Source organism: Camelus ferus, chromosome 1, assembly GCF_009834535.1.
Source record: "Camelus ferus isolate YT-003-E chromosome 1, BCGSAC_Cfer_1.0, whole genome shotgun sequence".
Classification (NCBI taxonomy): domain Eukaryota; kingdom Metazoa; phylum Chordata; class Mammalia; order Artiodactyla; family Camelidae; genus Camelus; species Camelus ferus.
In genome coordinates this window covers 118,057,533-118,074,661 of record NC_045696.1, presented here as the reverse complement: position 1 = coordinate 118,074,661, position 17,129 = coordinate 118,057,533, and the positions used below count along the sequence as shown (strand labels likewise).

The window sequence follows — 17,129 nt, the reverse complement described above, 5'->3', positions numbered from 1 at the left end:
GAGGGAAATACCACCATTGACCCAAATCTAATAAAAACACTGCTTTTACATCATTTCATGACACAAAGCTGGACTTTGTGTCTCACCAGGTCTGCCTAATAGTCTTAGTACTGTCAGCATTCAATCTCTTTGGGGAGACCAGTCTAGGGGAGTCTGGGGTCCCCTCAGATGTTGCCATTTTCCAGTGCTCCACACCTTTTCCTGTGCCCATCTGGACCAGTGCTACCCAGTGTGGTCTGTGGACTGGTCTGTCTGTGCAAACTCTCACTGGTACGGGGCAGAAATTGAGAGTAAGCGTTCAGAGACTCTGACAGCAATTTGATGGAGTTATGTTTGTTTAATAAAATTAGAAAATGGGCTTATGTTTTGTATTCTTTGCTTTTTCATTTCATTTTTCCCAGGATTTATCATTATTGTATGTGATGAAAGTGTCAGCCTGTGGCAAATTGGAAAAAGGAAACACAAAACCTGGTCCTTCTACACATATAAAGAAGTAACAATCTAAATCACAAGGTATATCTGGCAAAAGACAGTCCCACTGTGTAATTGAAAGTGATACAGAGATTCCTCAAAAGACTAGGAAGAGACTTACTGAATGACCCAGGAATCCCACTCCTGGGCTTATATCCAGAAGGAACCCTACTTCAGGATGACACCTGCACCCCAATGTTCATAGCAGCACTATTTACAATAGCCAAGACATGGAGACAGCCTAAATGTCCATCAACAGGTGACTGGATAAAGAAGAAGTGGTATATTTATACAATGGAATACTACTCAGCCAGAAAAACTGACAACATAACTCCATTTGCAGCAATATGGATGTTCCTGGAGAATGTCATTCTAAGTGAAGTAAGCCAGAAAGAGAAAGAAAAATACCATATGAGATTGCTTATATGTGCAATCTAAAAACAAAAACAAAAACAAACAAACAAAGCATAAACACAAAACAGAAACAGACTCATAGACATAGGATACAAACTTGTGGTTGCCAAGGGGGTGGAGGGTGGGAAGGGATAGACGGGATTTCAGAATTGTAGAATAGATAAACAAGATTATACTGTATAGCACAGGGAAATATATACAAGATCTTGTGGTAGCTCACAGAGAAAAAAATATGACAGTGAATATATATATATATATGTTCATGTATAACTGATAAATTGTGCTAAACACTGGAATTTGACACAACATTGTGAAATGATTATAAATCAATAAAAAATGTTAAAAAAAAGTGATCAGTAAAAAGGAAGGCATTCTCCTCTAACTCCCTCCAATTTCATAAATACAACTCGAGCTAAGGATACTGCCTGGGAGCATCTGTGTACAGATTAGGAACATTTGTCTGTGTGAGATTTCCTGTTGCTCATGAACACACCTAAGGCTTGGGGTGGGGTGAGGGGCCATTTCTGCCTGGGAAACATGTCATAGTGTATATCCTAAACCAATACAGTAGTAACTACCACAGTTGTCTCCTGACTGGCCCCCTGTTTCCACTCTGGCCAATAGTTTCTCCTCCACACTGTTGCCAGGATAACAATCTTAGTAAAATGCAGTTTTATCTGTTACCCTGATGCTTAAAAATCCGTGAGGGACTTTCCATTATCCACAGGCTGACTTTCACACTCTTGAGCCTCCTGTACCAGATCCTCCACGACGTTGTCCTGGTTTATTTCTCCAGCCCATTTATTTTAGGAAGATTATCCCTCCTTGTCCACCTCCCACCCCTCCTGTCTTTGAAGGACTTTCTCAAGTGTCACTTAATCTGTGAAGCCTTTTCCAAACACCCCCTCCAGGCCTCTGTAAAACTGACCCCTCCCGCTTTTATGCTGCCTACTGGTTTCCAGAACTGCATCAGACTTCCCTAGTGAGGGTTTGGAAATCAGACCCCAAGATCTTGCTATTCAGTTCGTAAATCAAGAGTTGGCTGTTGGGTGATTCTTCTTGGTGCTATTTGTAGGGGAGGCACAGTGGATGCTGAACTCTATGAAGTTCTGGAAGACACTGGAGGGGTGTCCAGGGCAGATCCCCAAGCATGGGCTCCTCTAAGTGGTGCCCGGGGAGTGTGTGAGGATGCCCCCCTTTCCTGCCTCAGCTGCTCCCTGGCCCGGGGTGCTGCTTAAGGAAGGCAGTTACCTAGTTGGGTAACTAGATTATGATTTAGTTTACTAAACTATCCATTCAGCTATTTACTGAATGACATTCTAAAACACCCAGTGGGTGAAGACTAGTATTTACTTTTATAACACACTCCGATTAATTAACTTTAGTGCATCCTCTTCTCAGGTTCAGAAGCTGTGCATGAAGTTTCATGCAATTCAAATAAATGCAGTGTCATGTTTGTAAAGAGGTAAAGGCCTATCTCAACTCTACTTATTCTACAGCAGTAGAGTAGGCATTTGGTTAAACACTGTCTGATACAAGGAAACAATCCCCACTGTGGGCAATATTTGCATTTAACAAACCATTACTTGTTCAAAACCCAATCAATGCATGCCTTCATTACAATAACTTGGTTTACCATTGATGCCAAAACATGTTAAGTGTGTTCAGATTGAGTTAGGTTTATATACCACTCAGATCACAGAATTTTTCAGTTGAATCTTAGTTGGACATTGGCAACCATCTGGTCCAATCCTTTCGTTTAAAAATTTTAATTAAAAAAATTAAAAAAAAATTTTTTAGTGAAAAAGTTGGGTGCAATAGAGGTGAAGTGGCTTGTCTGAAGTCACACATCTATTTATTGGCTGAGCTAGACCCAGAACCCAGATTATAATTGTATTTCTTGAATAAACATTAGGATATATGGCTTGACAAAGGCATCTTCTGATTTGTAAATTTATCGATAAGAAGAGTCTGAGGTATCATATCTGTAACACATCAAACAAAGAAACTTCACTGATGAAAGAATGAAGTTGAGTCTGTGGTGGTCTGTATAGTTTATCTTTCCCATGGACCAACAGCACAGAAGGAGGACATCCATGACCTCAGGGCTGGTGTTTTCTTGTCTTTTCTTTGATGTGAATCCTGGTTCTGCTCAGCTGCCTCTTATCAGCAGCTCTTCTCTGCCAGCAAGCTAGTCTGACACAGACCAAGCCAAGTTATCAAACTACCCCTGGGTGTTTGAGTTGTTTGCCCTTGCATAGAGGTCGAAGAGTTTGGGAGAAGAAAACACAAAGGGTGGAAAGGCATGAATCTATAGCAGGAAGAGCCAGCTGCCCACATATGTTTATGTTTCTGTTTTCATTGTGTGGAGTCATGGTGGGATACTGGCCATTCAGCCATGACCTACATTTCCTAGTCCTAACCCCCAACCCCCACCAGCCCTAGCTTTACATCTCAAGGTGGCCACCTTACTAGTCTCCACCAATGGCAAGTGAGTGAAAGTGTTGTGTTCAGGCCAGTGCTTTCCTTTAAGACAGCTGGGTGCCCTTGGAGCTGTCAAAGCAAAGCCAAAGGTGGAAGGAACCCAGGTCCCTAAAGCACCACGTGGAGTAGATCTGCCTGCCAACAAGAAAAAACTCTCAGACTCCTCCATGAATGAAAAATAAACTTCAAATGTTTGAGTCACTATTCATTTTGTGTTTGTTACAGCAGCCAACACTCCCCTAAATAACATAGAGCCTCCAGTTCCTAAGAGTTTTGTTTCCACTTTGAAGTTAAGACGTTCCCCGAAAAATTAGTTACATGTATTTTTACAAAATATTTAATTTAATTGAGCACTCCAAGTGTTCAGAGAGGTCTTGATTTTCCCCGAGAGATTAATAAAGCAAAATGGATTGAGACAGTTGATGAAGGATCTAATAAACAAATTACTTACTTGTCTAAATTTTGCTGATATCATGCTGTTCACTTCCAAATAAGTTCACTTTTAATATCCTTACAGATGTGAAGAATGTTGCTCTTTGAATATAGACTGTAATTTTTACATGTTATGCTCATTTTACTGTTGTATTTATTTATACTTCACCTCTTTCCTGAAGAGTTTGCAGTGACATAAAAAGTGACTTAGCAGCAAGGTTAATAAAATAGAAAAGCAGGCTATAGAAAAAAGGACACGGAAAATATGCTAACTGCAAACCGTTCATGTGGTCGCTATGACTGAGTTTCGACCTTAAGTCTAAGTGTCTTGGCAGGCTGGGTGAGAGGGAAGCATGCTAAATTACAGATCAGCCATCAGAAAGGAGAGGGTGTACCCATCTCTCAGGGGTGGCAAGGCTTTGTCTGGGACCCATGTCTCAAAGAAATGGATGGTCCTCAGTGTTTTCATCTCCAGGGAGCCAGACCTACCAGGAGTGAACTCATAATGGAATTTTTAAAACTCTCCTTAGTTTTGTGGAATGAATTCTTGATGATACTGAAAAGGGAAGAAACCACTAGGCTAAGTCACGACGAAAAGCCCTTTGCTTTTTTTAATTTTCCACACCCCTTAACCCTTGGGGACCTAGGGGTGGCTTGCAGATGATGACCTCAGATATGTTCTGGTCTGGTTCTAAAAGCATTTTGAACAAATTATGCCACTAGTCAAAGTGAATTGGTATTGGAAGGTGACTTCTATCTTCCTTGGGAGGGAATTTGGTTTTCTCAATATATGAACTTCGGAGTTCTCAAAAGTTGAGAGTTCTTAGGTTGGGATTTCTAAGGAAGTACCACTATATTGTAGCACAAGCCACCTTAATTAGACGTTCTCAGAGACTGGTCTTTCTTGACTTGGATTTCATGCACTCGAAGAATGTTGCAGCTGGAGACTGTCTCATTAGCCAATGTTTTTTAGGTAAGAAGACTGAGGCCCAGACTGGGCACAAGACCAGACAGCGGTCCCAGAGATAATGAAGAGAGCTTATTTCTCTTATGTAACGGATGCCTCTTTTTAAAAAATAGTTGATTTACAATGTTGTGTTAGTTTCTGGTATACAGCAAAGTGACTCAGTTATACGTATTTATGTATATATATGTGTGTGTATATATATATTTCTTTTTCATATTCTTTTCCATTATGGTTTGTTACAGAATATTGAATATAGTTCCCTGTACTGTAGAGTAGGACCATGTTGTTTAACTATTTTATATACAGTAGTTTGTATTGGCTAATCTTTTAAATACTAGTACAGTGCTATCCAGTTTACTGTAATAAGCTTTTATTAAATATCAATGAGAGAAAAGACTAGACAACCTCTCAAATATTTCTGAGCTCCTTAGAATTTTTGCTTATTTCTGTATTATATTACATCCTGGTTGTCTCCATAAAATATAGATAGGCAATGCAAAAGAGATCAAAGTGAAAATATTGAAGTAAAATGAAATTGAAATATTAATCTCTGATAGAATGATGTTCTATTCCAAATGGGTGATCCAGTATATTGTCCTTCCTGCTCCCTGAAGATTTCAAAGCACTTAACATTGCCTTAAAACTCATTAAGCTGGGTGCTGAATCAGACATCGGATATTATAACTTTATTCTTATTATTTATTTAATACCATCAAAGGAGTTGATTCTCAGTGGGAATTGATAGCTCTAAAGGGATGAAATCTTTTCTTCAATATTCTAGAAGGAAAAATACCATTCAGCCAATACTTCTGTTTCAAAGATAATCAATGATGATCCAGGAAAATATTAGGAAGTCACTCATAAACATTTTCCCAAATGAATCAGACAATTTCAAAACATCTTTGTAAGTTTACATTGGTTTGATCTGGTATGTGCTGCCTTATAGGAATAAAGGTGTTTGGTGAGAAAGTTAAGAAAAGAAGATGAAATTCATTTATTCTTTCTTACCAAGTAAAATTTAGAATTTCTTTATCTTTAAGGTAACTCATTGTACTGCAAATTCTTTCTTGCTTTAAAATAGGAATGCTCTATTTTTTTTTTTTAAAAAGTGAATGGTGCTTTGTGTTGGCCATTGCTTTTGGAAATATATTTTTATTATTATGCAGTTTATGTAGTCATTTTTGACTTTTTAAAATGTTTAAGTGGCAACTTGTTTTCTTTGATTTTGTTTTTTTCTTGCCAGAATTTGGCTAATTTAATTAAAAGCATGAATCCATTAGAACATAAGAAAAAGAAATACTAAGTGCATAGTCTATTTGGCCTTGGCTGCCTTTCAATATGAGTGATTAACCATCAATTACAGACCTGTTATGCAGTATAATAACATTCCATATTCAATATCAAACTTTCAATCGTCTCTAAAATGACAGAGGCAGATGTCATAGATGCAATTTTGAGAAATGGTAAACCACACTGGTAAAAGCTACAGTGAGCTTTTTAGGTGTATAAGACAGACCCAGATCATTTAAGTTTTTTTTTTTTTTGATTATATAATATCATTTAATTTAAAAAAGTAGGGTAAACAGGAAAGTAGCACAAAAATATAGTGTTGCTGTGGAAGGCTGGTGCTTGCTGCTAAGATGCTGAAGCCAGAGGAGGTTGTGGATTCCAGGAACAGTATTCTTTACAGGAGGGAGAGAGTGGCCTGAAGGGCAGACAACCAGGAGAACCTCTCGTCTGAGACCCCCTTGCAGCAGGGCTCTGTACAACTGGTGACACACCCCAAACACCAATGTGAGGGGGGATATGATAAACTCCTGCTTCTCCCAACAGAGTCTGTCCAATGAGGGTGAGCCTGGGCCACGTGTGTGTGTGTGTATGTTAAGTGCCAGGAAGAGTACCCAAAGGCTTCTCATCACCCCAGACCTCCCTGTGCTGTGAAGCACTGGACTGGCCTGGAGTCCTGGTTTCCTCTGGAATGCTGTCACCTTCCTACTGCCAACCCAAGGTGGCAGTGCCTTTTGGCCCCATTATATGATACTCTCTCCCAAGACCTAATTTACTAGTTTGGCTAAAAAAAATCCCTCAGCCAGGTCCTCTTCTTCTGATCAATGGGTTTCCCCCTATTCTCCTAACAGAGGTCTTTGGGGTCTTCATTTTCTCCGCCGGCTGACACTCCTCAGTTCATCCAATTCCTTCTCCATTAAGTGGGATTCGGCAGTGGTCTCAGAAAGCTCACCATGTCCAGCAGGATGTCCACCTTCAGCCGCAAGAGATTCTTTTCTTCCTCCAACTGCTGGATCCGTCTCCGGAGGCGCTGAGCCTCCCTCCGGTCCACACCCCCACTAATCCCTGTCTCTGCTGTCCACTGGCCGTTTTCAAACTTCAGGCTTTGCCCCGCCAGGCTCATAGTGGGGGTTCCGTAGTCAAGACCCAGCTCCACCTCCCGGGTTGACCGATCCAAATTATGCAGGCTGGAGAGAGAAGCCGACTTTCGAGAGGGCGTCTTTTTCGGACTGAATGTATTCCCAAAGAAAGGCATCTTTGACCTGATGCGTCCCAGCAACCGGGTTCCAAGCTAACTCCCCGGCCAACCGCAAGGTGCCAGCCAGGGCCGCATTACCCACCACGACCGCGACAGCCGGCCGCGGCCCACCCGCCTGCCGCGCCCACGCGCAGCCCATTTAAGTTTTTGATCACTTGCTTTACATGGGAACATATCATTTTGGATGTGCTGCCTAAAGTTCTAGCTTAAAAGCAGAAACACTAGCAGGTTCAGTAAAGTGCATGAAAATCCCGGGATTTTAGACTCATTTCTTTATTGTGCAAATTACAGAGGCTGTGCTAGAGGGGAGGGGTTAATGACTATTAATTGATGATAACGGGTTTCAGCCTCTTCCATCATTTACTCACTTAGTGATGGAGAAAGGAGAAAGACTGAGGGGTTACTGAAGAAATAACTCTGGATTTATGATTTGGGCTTATTTCACAGGTAGTATTTTTTTAAACAGGAATAAACATGAAAACTGTATCATTTAAAGATAAAACTATTAACATTTTGCTCTATGTAGCATTTGAACACTGCTAACATATGCCTGATGCACATACTGTTTAAAGTTTTTTCTTTCAAAATTGTATCATGTTATACATGCCATTTAAAATATATTATTCATTTAACCTCATAAATTTCCTCCATGTCAGTAAATATGCTTCGTGAACATTAATGGCAGTATATTCCATCATTCACCACTGCACCATCATTTATTTAACAAAACCTTTAGCTTTTTGGACATTTAAGTTGTTTCAAAGTTTTTGAAGTATAATAAAAAATGCTGTGATGAATATCTATATACATACATCTTTGTCCAATTAGCTCTTAAGATAAATTGCTAGAAGTAGAGTTGTTATGTGAAAGGGCAGACAACTCTACCAAGTTGTTGGTATATAGTGAAAACTTCCCTGCAGAACTTGTATCAGTTTATATACCTGTGGACATATGAAATTCCCTTTTCCTCCAAATCTTGAAAAATACCACACTTTTTCCAATCTTTGCTAAGTTGAAATGACATAGAGATTTCATTTTTAATTGCTGTTCTTACATCACTAAAGATCAAATAAGCTGAATATTTTCTTTGCATGTTTTTTGGTATTTTCTATTTTTTCTTTTTAATTGCCTCTTTACGTCAACTTCTTATTCAATTAATGTATTTAGCTTTTTCTTAGTGACTTTAAAGCACCCTTTGATACTGAGAACAAGAACTCTTCATCTGTCATACATGTTGCAAATATTTTTTTCTAAGTTTTCCATTTGAATTGTAACTTTGCTGATGGTGATTTTTGATAAGTAGGCTTAAAAAATGTTGTTGTACCTTTCAGCCTTTTCCTTTTCTTTTTTTGGCTCCTACTTTGGGTGTCACGCTTAGAAATCCCTTACTCATTGTAACATTTAAAAATACTTGCATATGATTCATTTACTGGCTTTAATTTCTATATTTAACCTTTAAATTATTATGAAATATTTCTCATATAGAAACTGGTGTGAAGAAGAATAATATAAGAGAAGCAATAGATGGAGCGGTCAGTCAGCTTCTGGGCCTGATTTCACGGGTGTTTAAATAAGTCTCCAAATGCTTTGACACTCTTCCCTTCAAAGAGTGGGGCCCAATTTTCTTCCCCTGGAGTATGGGCTGAACTTAATGACCCACTTCTAATGAATAGCTATCGTAGAAATGACGGAGTGTGTCTTCTGACATTAGATCATAAAAGACATTGAGGCTTCTGTCTCCTCCCATCTCTCTGTTTCTGGCTCTGGGTGAAGTCAGCTGTCCTGCCATGAGTGAACTCAGTCAACCCTATAAGGAGGTCCCCGTGATGGGGAACTGAGGCCCTCTACCTGCAGCCAGTGAGGAAGCCAAATGACACTTGAAATGAGTTTTCTGATACAGAAATACTGTATTCCACTCAAATTACACAAGACTTCTTTCATGTGCCTCAAAAATTTAGTATTTTCTTTATATGTATTTCTTACTAGATTATTTATTAGCTATTTTATACTTTTCACTTGGTGTTGCAAATGGGAATAATTTCTACTTGATTGTTGTTTGTATGTAGGAAATTATTGATTTTTGTACATTTATCCAGTAATCTACCATTTAAGTGAATGTTATTATTAGTTTTCATTGTTTTTCCACTTTAACTCTTGGGTTTTCTATATATACAATGACCCACTAGTCTTATTAAAGCAATCTTAAAGATACTGAGCAGAGAAAGAAAAATGTGTGCGTGTGTACGTGTGTGCGCATGAGTGTGTATGTGTTCATGTGCACGTGTGTGTGTGCGTGCGTGTGTTGTGCATATACCACATGCATGATGTTGAGGAATCAAGAATTTAGAAAGAAATAAAAAGTAGGTAGCTGTGTTTTATTCATTTCTTCCTCTGCATTATCTACTATAGCGATCAACATACACAGTTTGCTGTGTGGATGATAATTGAATAGATGAGTCAATGATCTGCCCTCCTCCTGGTTGGGTTTCTTTAGTCCTGCCTTCGTGCCCCTCTGGGAGCCAGCTCCTTGTGACGTCCCATCGTGCCCCGAGCTGAGCCAGGTTGGGTATGACGTCTGCTAAGTCCTCCGCACTCCACTAACATGGTCTACATAAGTACATCACTTATCTTTAAAGACATATTGAGCTACGGGTGGGGACAGACATTATGAGCACACGTGCCGTCATTGGAGAATAGATTAACGCTGGATGGTGAGGTTCTTCCCCGGACTCACCCAGTGCTGGCACAGCCTAGGCAAGGTACCTCCACCATTTGAGCAGTGCTCATGAAGAAGATGCTGTGCTTGTGCTGAACCAGGCTGGGTGTGTAAAAAGAGGGTGTTCGAGAAGCAGTCAGGATCCCATGTGGAGGAGTGTATGAGGTGCCCCGTCCAAAGGGCAGAAAGGGGCACAAAACCAGTCAACAAATCTGAGAACTGGGCGGACACAAAGTCTCATCAGGATCATGCGGGGACAGATATCTTCGAACCAAAGTGGTGGTAACGTAGGAACTGAGCGTTGACCTGGTGCCTGCACTGACCCGGGTCAGAAGTGGCTGCAGACACTTGAAGGTACCTCACTGGCTCCGGCTGTGCTGACTGTGAAGGAGTGTGTCACTCAGAGGAGAGAAGAGGAAGTCTTGGCTCTGTAGGAGCGAGACTTCATTCAAGAGGCAAGGGAAACCATGGAGAGTTTTCCGTTTAGGATGACAGGACCTGACTTACATTTTAAACAAGGGCTTTCTGTCCACAGAGTAGACACTGAGTTGGGATGGGGGACAAGAATGGAACTTGAGGGAGTTTTGGGGAAAAGACTGCTGTGAGCTGGGGAGAGAGGCTCTTAGCTGGAACGAGTTGATGGGGATGGAGGTGAGAGTGATACCCACTGAGGCCGAACTAGAGGTCAACAGACAAAAAATATTCCCCTGCCAGGACCCTGAGGTCTCTTCTCCTCACTCAGCTAGACTTCTTTGTCATTCTGGTGAGGTTTAAAGAACTCAGCCTGGAGGTGAGGCACTCCACTAATCTGGGTGAATGAGCCACTTGTGTGGAATTTTGTGGATGCTAAAGGGTAGAGTAGCTGATGGCTCTGTGAATAGATTTTTCAATGCTAACAAGTTTTTTTTGTTTTAATTCGTAAAGGACTTTTTATTTATTGTAATATAGCATTAATTTATTGTAATAAAAATAACTTTCAGATATTTCCAAGATAAACCCCATGCAAAAACTTCAGGTGAACTTTATATAATTCATTTTATATGCTTAAGAAATATTATAGGAACACATCTTTTAAATAAATGCATAACCATGCTTAGAAATTTAGAAGTTTTATGACCTGTTTTTTAATATTTTTCATCTTAATTTTTTCCTTTTAATTCTAATATATTCTGTAAAAAACGATTAGTGCTTTCCTGCCTGTAGTTTAGCCTGTTATAAATCTGGCTAAATTAATGCGAAGTTAATGGCTATATTTTAGAGTAACCTCTTGAAATGTAATAGCTTTATTGGAACAAAACTATTTTTTGCCAAAATTATGTGGAACTAATGAAAAATTAATTGCTTTATAAAACGCTGGCTTTTATCTAAAACTAATAATTCCTGTACATCTCTTAATCTTCCTGCAAACAGTTGGCAGGAAATAAAAATCTAAGTTTACTGGTTCAAATTCCCTAAGAGCCTCAGAGTGATTTTTATTTTTGCATGATCCAACCTTTTAACTTTTTCACAACTTTAAGCTTACAAAAACAGATTTCTAATTAAATTCAGCCATATCATCCCCCTAAGGGGATTTAGAAACACCAAGTCTAACTCAGACCTGGGGCCTGTGGGCTAACACTTTTCCTTTCTTTACAGTTCACATTGGCATTTTTATATCTCCCTCTAATAAACTGTAATGATTTTTATATTTTAAATTGGCACCTGGGCCTATGCCTTTTATCTGTTGTTTACTGTATTCAATCCATAAATAAATCATGCGACAAAATAAATGACTTAATCCTGTGTTTTATTTGGAAACATGTTAAGGGATTAATACAGAAGGAAAATCACTTTATTGCGCCTGAATTGCTCACTTTGTGATTTTTTCGCTCCACATTTGAACACTATCAAGGTGTCCTATCAATAACAATTGTACACAAGAGCCACATTTGGAGATTTTTAAAGTTTTTGCTACTTTTTGATTAGACCATGTTCAGATAAAGCCCCCGAACTGCCATTTGTCATCAGCATTTGCCGTGATTCTACTGTTTTAATAATAACTCATTCAAGTGGATAAGTATTTAGCAGGAAAATGATTAATCCGCAGCAACTTTAAAAAATGAGACCACGTGTGATTATTCTGTCCCTCGTTTTATGCTGAGCAATCCTTCCTGTCTTCGTTTAGTGGAAGAGACTTTCTTAACAATCTGAAAGAGAAAAATAAAACATTATTCAACGTAATTCACTTAGTAAGCCCTTTCAGCATGAAAGGGAAATAGTCCAAATTTCAAAACAGGTTTGGAGAATGTGATACACGTGTTATCCAGAAGCATTCGCCTCTATAGATTTCTCCCCTCAAAAATGTTTTTCTTCACACAGAGAATGGACCCTCGTTTCTTAGGTTAATTGCTGGAATATGATGAGGTTTGGTTGCATTTTTAGTAATTTCCGGATTCTATTCCAGGACATTTGGGACAGAGCCCAAGAGCTTAGCGTGTTTTCCTTTTTTCATGGTAAAATTGTGCAAATATGCATTAGAGTGTGAAAACAAACAGTCTAATACATTTTTGCAAAGCTCTTTATGTTTACTGTTTATTGCAGATACCAGATCCTAATTAAAATGCGCTAACAAAAGCCAAGATACAGAGAACAAAGATATACCGAAACTTCATCTTTATAAAATATTTGTGATTAATCCTGGGGGATGTATGGCCTCACAGCGCTGCAGTGGAATTCTAAAAGGGCTTCCTCAACCACACCAGGGGTGGGGGCAATAAAAATGTGGTGTATCTGGTGGTTCAAGAAAGATAAAGCATGCCTTGGGTATTTGGGGATGCTGTATACTTCTTAGGGAGGGTCTAATAATTCTCTGATTGAAGATTTTGAGTTTTTTCACCATAGATTTGGGATGGGTAGCAATCAACTTTAAAGAAGTAACCAGAAGAAGAGACACTGAAAGTATCTTTGCCGGGGGGAGATGGATATAGATCTGTTTTTCAGTTGGCAGTTTCTGTACGAATGTGGGAGACACTGCTTTGCGTTCTTCACGCATTTAGGAGAACTAAAGTGGGGAGCGGACGATGGAGGACAGTGCCGACTGACGGACAGCCTGGGGACTTGGAGTCACCCCAGCCTGAATTTGAGTTGGGACTCTTCTTTTCTTTGTGCTCTTAGGTCAGGGATTTAATTTCTTGGAGTCTCAGTATCTTTCTCTCTAATACGGGGGTAATAACTGATCTTGAGGCATTTCAGTGAGAATAAACAAGATAAGCTAGTGAGCACACTCATCCCGTTAGAGGCAAATACTTTCATTTCTTCAAAAGGAAGTGCATACCACAGCCTGCGCGGTGAGGCTGGAGGAAAGAGGTGAAGAGGATCTAGTGGATGAGAAACCTGAGACACCACTTACCCCTGTTCTATTGTGTTTGCATTTAAAATTTTCTCTCTCAAACAGCCTCCTTTTCTTTCTTTCCTCCCTTCATTCCTTTCTTCTTTCCCTGCAGATTGCAGGGGAAAGGGTACTAAGCATTTTGAAAGAGTGAAAAATCTTGTGAACATCCTTTGTGTGCTCAGTGGTCCTCAGAGTGTGCTCCTGGACCAAGTACATCAGCATCACCTGGGAACTTGTTAGAAATGCAGATTCCTGGGCTCCACCCTTCAGTAGGTACTAGACCTAGGGCACCTAGAGAGATGGAGCAATCCCTCCAGGTGATTGTAATGCACATTAAAATATTTAAACATTTTTTTTATTGAGTAATAGTCATTTTAAAATGTTGTGGCAAATGTGCACATTAAATTTTGAGAACCACTGATGTATCAAATGCTTTTGTCTTCCTTTCTCAATAAGAGCAGCCTTATTCATGCACAAGTCCCAACACTCAACCAAGGACTTCCTTGTACATACCAAGAAGATTTTGAGAGACAGTCTGTCATCACGTTTAAAAACACAGGATGTAGTCCAGACTGTCTTGATTTATATCTCAGCTTATCGCTTATTAACTCTGTTTCCTTGGGCAAGATTCTCAACCTCTCTGTGCCTCAGTTTCTTTTGCTGTAGAATGAAAACAATAATGGTATTTAGCTCACAGGAATTTTGTGAGAGTGTATTACACTTAGGACAGCAACAGACAAACAGAACTCTCTGAAGAAGTCTGAGCTATTATTTATTATCTGGAGAATATAAAGGGCATTGCAAAATGTGGAGAATCAGCAAACCAACCAGTCCAGGAGGTGTTGAATCTCAAATTAGGGCATATTTTTCTCTAATCATCCATTGTTTCTTCAACAAAGGTGTGTTGTCGGCTCAGTACAAGCCAGGCACTGTGTAAAAGGAAGTGGAGATATGGGAGAGATTATGAAAGATTTGATCCTTGACTGTGTGATACTGAGAGGAAGGGAGAGGCATTCAGAAATAATTTCACAATTGATTGACTGCAATTGTGCTGAGTGCTATGAGGGAAAACACAGCATGCTGTGAGAGTGTTTAACTGGTAAACTCAACTCAGCCAGGTGAAGAGATGGAGGGAGAGCGTACCAGCAAAGGGAGTAGTGGGTGGAGGTGGAGGGTCAGGGAAACTTCTCTCGGAGCATCTGAAGCTGAGCCTTAAAGGATGAGCGGGAGTTTGCCAGGCAAAGGCGGGTGTGAGGACCAGCAATCCAGGGAGAGAACAGAATGTCAAGACTTGAGGTCAGCAGGGGCTTGGTGCTTTGGAGGAGCTGAAAGAACACCAGTGTGGTTAGGGTATGGGGGCAGAACAAGACTGAATTATCTGGCCAGGGACGGACACTCACTGTGGGCTTTAAACAAAGAGACGACATTTGTTTTTAGAAATATTGCTCCAGCAAAGTGGGAGAAATGGATTGCAAGGGGCCAGAGATGTTCCAAGGAGACCGGTGTCTGTAGCTGCAGTCTGGGAGAGGAAGGAGGGTGGTTTTGGCCATGGTGGTGGAGGAAGTGGAGAGAGGCTGGTGGAATTGAGGAATTGTGGATTGGTGAGCAGAGAGAGTAGGAGGCCGAGGGAGGTGCTGGGGACATGTGCCCTGGGGCTGTTTCCTTCAATAAGAAGCACCTAGAAGGAGCATGTTTGGGGGAAGAGATAAGTTCAGGTGAGTATGAGGACCTACAAAACAACAAAGAAAATGCACACAGTGGACAGTTGGTCTTATGAACCTGGATGTCAGGGAGCTGGTGACCTCGCCAGTAAAGGGGGTGGTTGGTATGTGCGCAGCAACTGAACTGATGACAGCAGATGGGGTTATCCAGGCAGACTCGAGACAAGAGTTTCTAGGATTGAGCTCAACACGATAACCAGCATTTACAAATGAGGCGGAGTAGGACCAGGCCTCAAAGGAGGAACGGCCCAGTGGGTAGAAGACCTGGCTGGGGTGTCAGGGGAGCTAAGGGAAGAGGGAATCAACTTGGCCAAGTATGATGGGAACTAGAAGTTTCCTGGATTCAGCTAAAGAAAAGTACTTAACGACCTCAGTGAGAACCGTTTTTGCGGGAAAATGGCCTCGGGGTGAACGGGAGACAGGGAAGTGGAAATCATGAAGTTGGACCTATTTGGTGGGGCAGGAGCAAACAGAAGTAAGATGGTGCCTTCAGGATGACATGGAGCCTAAGGAGATTAATTATTTAGAGAGGAGTTAACCATGTTCTGAAAATGGCGTGGAGGAAATCAGAAGAGAGGAAGAGGTTGAACATACTGGAAGAGGGTGTATTGATAGTGGGGGTTTTGGAGGAAGTGGGAGGGGGAAAGTACCACATAGATGGAGGGTCTGGCTTTAGACAGATGTAGAAAGTACAGGCAGCTCCTTGGTTGTAACAGGAGGTCGGGGGATGCGTAGAGTGCAGATGCTGCTGGGTTTGTCGGTTTGGTGGTGGGAAGGTGAGAGGTTTGTTCAGTGGCTTCTGTTTTCTTGGTGAGGGAAGAGGCGAGGCCATCTGTTGAGCAGGACAGAGGACGTGTGAAGGCTAGTGATCTGAGAAAGTGAAGATGGTTTGAAATAGTCAGTGAGAGCAGAAAAAGGAGACTATCAGAGAAATGTAGCAGGGTCATTGTGAGAATCAGGATGAGAGATGGCGAACCGATCAGGGTAGGTGTGCTGGTGAGGCCCTGCTCTCTCAAGGCTGATAGACCAGTTGGGCACAAACACATGCAAAGTTATTCACAACATGGTGTAGGTAGTGATGCACAGGACATGGGGGCTTGTAAGAGTGAGGCATCTAACTTGAGACCTACAGGTAAGGCAGCATCAACCAAGGCAAGAGATCGGAGGGAGAGTGTATCAGCAGAGGGCACATGTGACCAGGCCACGAGGTGTGGGAAAACGCGGAGCTGAAGGAGGCTCCTGGGTGGAGTAGAGAGAAAGAGGGTGTAGGGGATGCTGGTGGAAGTGAGTGGTTAGAAGAGAAGCTGGACAGGAGCAGGATGGCAGCTCAGGCATGTTCTAAGCTAGTGCTTCACAGGTGTGGTCCTTGGACCAGCAGGGACCAGCAACATCACCTGGGACCTTGTCAGAGATGCAGATTCTCAGGTCCCAAGCCCTAGACCTAACCCATCAGAAATCCTGAGAGTGGGTCCAGTGATCTGTGTTATGCCAAGTCCCCCAAGTCATGTTGCTGCCTGCTAAAGCTTGAGAATTCGTGTTTTAAGCAATGGGGAAATTGATTAAGATGCCTTTTTAGCAAGAGAATGACGTGATCAGAGGCAAGTTTATAATGATCTCTGGTCCTGGTGTGGAAAATGGAGGGTTCTCTTTGTGAATCCCAGCCAGGGATCTCAACAGGACTAATTCTTCAGCTGGGCTACTGACCCTGGGGCAGGGCTTTCCAACCAGTGTCTCCATGGTGACCAGAACCACCTGCCCCCTTGGAAGCTCCCTGAGGAGCTTACCTCTCCAGCAGCTCTCTGCTGCCCCCCTCTGTCCACAGGCCACACTCATGGTTCCCAGGCTCAGCCTTCCCAGACCCTGATCAATTCAGTTTCAGCATCCCCTTGACTCCTTCTGCACCATCAGCTTTTCCAGATGGTTGGGCTTGGCTAATGTCAACTTATTACATGAATTAGACACTGTCATGGAAATTCTTTGAATGGATGGTTCTAGAGAGCCCAAGAAAG

At 41.3% G+C, this 17,129-nt stretch overlaps 1 pseudogene; it reads right to left on the bottom strand.

Moving 5' to 3' along the window:
• Positions 1–6,298: 6,298 nt before the first annotated feature.
• On the bottom strand, positions 6,299–7,411 carry LOC102514120 (annotated as a pseudogene).
• Positions 7,412–17,129: the final 9,718 nt, after the last annotated feature.